The sequence below is a fragment of the Mesoplodon densirostris genome, chromosome 13 (genome assembly GCF_025265405.1).
Source record: "Mesoplodon densirostris isolate mMesDen1 chromosome 13, mMesDen1 primary haplotype, whole genome shotgun sequence".
In the NCBI taxonomy this organism is placed as follows: domain Eukaryota; kingdom Metazoa; phylum Chordata; class Mammalia; order Artiodactyla; family Ziphiidae; genus Mesoplodon; species Mesoplodon densirostris.
In genome coordinates this window covers 82,377,168-82,383,126 of record NC_082673.1, presented here as the reverse complement: position 1 = coordinate 82,383,126, position 5,959 = coordinate 82,377,168, and positions in this window count along the sequence as shown.

The following is a 5,959-nucleotide window of genomic DNA, read 5'->3' as shown; positions in this document are numbered from 1 at the left end:
TCAATGGCTTCATAGCTCTTATAAATATAAAATTTTCTTTTAGGATTTTGATCATAATACTCTTCTATGTTAATTAATTCACGATTCTATTCATTTGGTCAACGATTTATTGATCACTTACTGTGTACCAGGCAACGTGTAGGTTTTTGGCAGATGAAGATGAAAAAAGCCAACACATCCTTCACTATCCTGAGATTAAAGTATTAGTGGGATACAATCATTACACATACACACACACACACGCACAAGTACAAACTGAGTTCCAAGAAGGAAAAAAAAACACACCAGGAAAAATGGATGAATGTGTTGGGAGGAGGGGCGTGAGTGGTTGTGGAGAGTGGGCCAGGCAGGCACCTCTGAGGTGGGGGGCATCGTAGGGGAGACCCGAAAGCTGAATAGGAGCCAGCCAAAGGGTGAGGATGGGGCAGCTGCTGGGAGGTCCCAAGCAAAATTCACTCTAAAGTACGTGTTGGTTTGATTCCACTTGAAGGAGATCAGTTCAGGAACTATCTTTTTTGCTGGCCGTGCAGCACAGCATGCGAGATCTTAGTTCCCCAACCCGGGGTCAAACACGTGCCCCCTGCAGTGGAATTGCGGAGTCTTAACCGCCAGGCAAGTCCCTGGAACTATCTTTCAAGAGAGTTTTGAAGCATGGGCTCCAAAAGCAATTGTAGAGTCAGGCTCCTGGCCACAGGCGAGCTAGAAGTGGAGGTTTTCGAGTCACTGCACAAGGGCAGTGCATCAATACAACTGATGTCAAGGTCCCCCAGGGGTCCAGGGAGAGGGTCTTGGGGCATGTGCAGGAGCTGCCAATAACAAAGAGATGCCTGTTCTCACCCGTCCCCACCTCCACCCTGGCCCAGGGGCACAGCCTCTCGTCTGACCCTTCCTTCTGCCGCATGAAGTGTGAAGACTTCCCACTCCAAACTACTTCAATGGCAGGAGGTGGCTGGGAACAGCTGGGAACTGTTGTTAGCTTCTGGCAACATCCTGGAATGTCTTCCTTGTGGATCCTGTGCCCCTGAGCTGCTGGGGCCCCCTGACTTGACCTGAAGTTGAACTTAGCTGAAGGGTCCAGGGCTATAGGGCTGCCTCTGTGTCAGCCCTGATAGCAGCATGAAATCGCACAATCTTTCTGAGAAAGCCAAGGCTGCCTTTCTCGCCATTCCTGGGATGGGAAGACTATCAGAGGCCACGGAGTCTGCAAATCCATTCACGTTTTCCAAGGGCAGGATGGTGCATGAGAGAATGACCAGATAAGACCCTGGCTTTCGTTCACAGACACCCGGAGGAGGTCCCATGTGAGATAGCAACGCTCCTGGTGGGGATGAGGCAGAGAAGGGTGGCTTCAGATAAGATGCTGTTTGAGGAGAATGGCTGTTTTCGAGGGTGGAGGTGCAAAACATCCGTTAATGAGTTTGTCCAAGGGTGAACTTTTCATTCACAGAACTGGAGAATGCGGGAGTTGCAGCAATTCTACTCTTTTGAAACCTTTTTTAAAAAAATTTATTTATTTATGGCTGTGTTGGGTCTTTGTCGCTGTGCACAGGCTTCTCATTGCAGTGGCTTCTGTTGTTGCGGAGCACGGGCTCTAGGTGCGCGGGCTTCAGTAGCTGTGGCTCGAAGACTCTAGGGCACAGGCTCAGTAGTTGTGGCGCACGGGCTTAGTTGCTCCGTGGCACGTGGGATCTTCCCAGACCAGGGCTCGAACCCGTGTCTCCTGCATTGGCAGGCGGATTCTTAACCACTGCGCCACCAGGGAAGCTCTTGAAACCTTTTTTGAAGCGTTTTTTTTTTTAAGCACAAGGAAAAAGAGTCCAAGAGGGGGGTAGCGACTTTTCCTAGATCACGCAGCGAGTCAGAGGTAAAGCTCTTTGGAGAATTTGGAACCTCTGACGTGGAATCCACTGCTTCTTCCACTCTGTACAGTGTACCACTTAACCTCTGCCTCCCAGTACGTCCCTCCTGTCATCTCTGTGCACATTTATTTATTCATTGACTAACCCATCCATTGGTTCACGCATTCCTTTATGTGTTCACACATCAACATTTATTAAGAATACAAAGATGGACATGACAGCTCTTCGAAGAGTAGTCAGTGTGTTGGAGTGGACACCCACAAGTGCAGGGCAGCGGTACCAGCCGAGTGGCATGGAAGAGGCGGGGGGGGGATTGTCATGGTGAGAATGCAGAAGGTTCCATGGGCAAGATGGCTTTTGAGCTGTGCCTTAAAGGAGGAAAAGGATTGCATTTGTTGAAGGAAACAGATGCTTTAGCTCTGTACCTCTAGAGGCAGCATGAAGGATGGGTTGAAGAATTGAAATGTTGGCCCCAAAAAGATGAGTTATAGCAGTGAATTCATCCAACAAGCCAGCGACGCACACTTCTTGTCTTCAGGGGCCATCCTTGGTGCTGGGCAGTGTGGGAACATCAAGATGAAATGATCCACCCTTTTCCTTGAGCAACGTGCCAGCTAGTGAGGGAAAAACCAAGTGTGGGCAAATAAAACGATAAAAGGCAAAACTAACAGTGACCTAGAACTTGTGAGCCCGGGGTGTTAGCCATGCTCTGCCTTTTACCTGCATGGTGTTTCAGCACCTTGGTTTTCTCACCTCCCCAAAACTGAAACTTGACCTGCCTTCCTATCCTAGTGGAAAGGAGAGGGCAGTGTCCAGTTGTGAGCCTGTTTCTTATTAGTTGTGTAACTGTGAGAAATTATTTAATCACACTGGAGCTCAGTTCCTTATTGACAACATAAAGAGTCGATTCACACATATTTTATATTAATGTGTATCTACATATATTTCATGCATTCATGACATACCTAACTTTTTCTTAATGTTTTTCGATATTTGTAGGCTATGCTACTCATCTGTGAGTTTTTTCAAATTGTTGCAAATCTCCAAAAAAATGTTTCCAGTATAATCATTGAAAGAAATCCTTGCATAAGTGGACCTGCACAGTTCACACCCATGATGTCCAAGGGTCCACTGTCTATGAAATTTCCTTATAATAGGAAATGCCCCCATGGATTTCTTACATGGGGAGTCCAGAGGCTCTTGGGCCCTGCGGCCTCTCCTCCGGTCCTTTCTCCTTGTAGTAGGTCGCTGGACAGGCCTTCCTCTGGACCCGTGCATCCTTTCCCAGAGGCATGCAGAAGGCAACAGGTATGAACACGGCGACAGACTGTCTTTGACTTTCTGGCCCAGAGACAGCTTCAGACACCCTGCCTCATTCCTCTTGGGAGGACCTGTTAGCCTGTGTTGTGGGTCAGAAAATGGGTCCAGTGTGGGTTCAACTCAGCCACAAGCAGCAATGACTGCTGTCCTCACATTGTTCAGCAAATCCCTTTTGTGCTTTCTTCTCCACCATCCCCATGCCTACTACTACTTTTCCAGGCTCCTGCAACCTCCTGCTTACTTCATGCCTTTGTCACTCTGTGCTTTGCTTCCGCCTCTAACATCTGATTGAGCCTCCTTCCCTCCTTCTGGTCCTCTCCACAGTGAAGGGATCCTTTCTGCTTTGATCTCAGGGTTGCTATGGAAGTGGAAGATGCAGAGGACCAGAAGAAGCAAGGAGGGTGCCGCCCCTTTCCTGTCCGTACTTTGTTCTTGTGGGGGTCTTCTCTGCTCTCACGTTGTTTTGTTTTTATAAGGACAATTATTGCATTATAATTTCATTTTTTTTTTTCTGCAAAAGGATCAAGGGCAAACACTTGCCATTCAAGGCAACGCCCACACTGAATCCAGCCTTTTTCAACTTGTTCACAACAAACTCCTTCAAGTATAACATGGTAATTAAGAGTGTGGACTTTCAAGCCGGATGGTGTTCAAATCCTACCTCTGCCGCTTACAAGCTGTGTGATCTTGGGCAAGTTATTTAACCTCTCTGGGCCTCTGTAGTCTCATTCATACATTGGGAATGATTATACTTCACACCTCATAGGGTTATTGTGAGGGTTAAATGAGATGATACATGTAAAGCTCTTAGAACTTCACCTAGCATAGTGAGTACTCAATCAATATTACCCATCCCAGAAATCTCCATCCTAACTAAATCCATCTCTGTTAATGGCCTCGAGTGTGCTTTTGACTTTCCTACCTCTGATTTCAGATGCTCTTTTCACCTGCTTGGAATGACCTCTCCTTCCTTTTGCTTGTATACAAATCCTCCTTGTTGTTCAAAGCTGAGGAAACTTAGGAAAAGGCCTGGACCTAGACAGACCCTCCCTTGCACTCTGGTTTCACAGCTGAGTTACTGCAGGAGATCATTTGGCCTCTGGGTTTAAGCTCCCCACTCTGTGAAGTGGAAATATATATGGTTGATTTACAATATTGTGTTTCAAGTGTACAGCAAAATGATTCAGTTATATATATATATATATATTTTTTCAGATTATTCTCCATTATAGGTTATTACAAGCTGTTGAATATAGTTCACTGTGTTATACAGTAAATCCTTGTTGCTTATCTATTTTGTGTATAGTAGTGTGTGTCTGTTAATCCCATACTCCTAATTTATCACTCCCCCTTCTCCCTTTGGTAACCATAAATTTTGTTTTCTGTGTCTGTGAGTCTGTTCTGTTTTGTATATAGATTCATTTGTATTATTTTTTAGATTCCACATATAAGTGATATAATATTTGTCCTTCTCTGTCTGACTTACTTCACTTAGTATGATATTCTCTAGGTTCATCCATGTTGCTGCAAATGGCAATATTTCATTTTTGTTTATGGCTGAGTAATATTCCATTGTATACATGTACCCCATCTTCTTAAACCAATCGTCTGTTGATGGGCACCCCAGTGTTCATAGCAGTACTATTTACAATAGCCAAGACGTGGAAGTGGAGATAGTTATACAGACCTGGTGGAGTTGTTGAAAGTAAAATCCTCAAACTCTGGTAGGTATTTGGTGCTTAATAAATGATAGATCTTATCAAGCCAAGTCTTGCCAGTCCTTCTTGTCTGAATGTCCCCTCTGAACTCTTCTAGTAATTAATGTTTCTAATATTTATCTGGTTAGTCATTGACGATGTAGACCGTGTAGTACTTTGTGTTACCTTATTTTTTTCCCTGCTTGGAACTAGTATTGGAATCTTATGACTGTTTAGCTTTTCAGACACACATAGTATCCTCCTCACTGCCATGAGGGGTCCTTGAGCAAAGACCCTGTACAGGCATTCCTAACTTGACCATAGTTTATTGAGCAAATTGCTGTTGCAGGAGCCTCATGCGGGGCTTGAATTTTCCAACACCTCATTGACTTTCTACGGTGGTACCTCGGCCTGGTGCAGCTATGGCTTCGAGGTCCCAGCTCTCTCATAAGTTTTGTGGTTTTTTTGCATCTTTACCTTTGCATGGGACACTCTTCCTCCCTGGCTTTGGACCTTCCTGGCTGCCCCATTGACCAGCTGTGAGGCTGAGGCCAGCCCCTGAGTCTAGAGCTGGGACAGAGCAGATAAGGGCTCATTCTCAGAACCAGCTTGGTGATCATTGGGTGCCTTCCTCGCCTCTCTTTCTTCTCTGTGAAAACATGAGCTTTGCAATTGTGTTCCAAGAAACATGTCAACGGTCCTGTGCCCTGAGCGTGGCCTCACCTGAGATAAGGCCTGACTGTGGGCTCTAGGGAAGGAAAAGGTACAGCAGAGAGGACGATCTGATTAGTGAAGATTGTTCAGGCAGGGGCCCCACCTCTGGCAGCAATGGCCCGGAGCCTGGGCTGCCTGGCTGCATGTGAAGGCCAGGCCCGCCCCCAGAGGAGGGACTGTTGGCACTGCCTGGGCATCCTCTCCTGTCCCAGGCAGGTGCCTCCTGAGAGGTGTGGAGGCTTGCACCTGCAGGAAGCACTGGGGCCCATGATGGCAGCTCTCCAAGGCCTTACCCATGGAGCCGTGTGGCTGAGGCTATAGCTCCTGGAGCACATGGGCCCTGGGTAAAGTCTGATCCAGGTCGTGTCA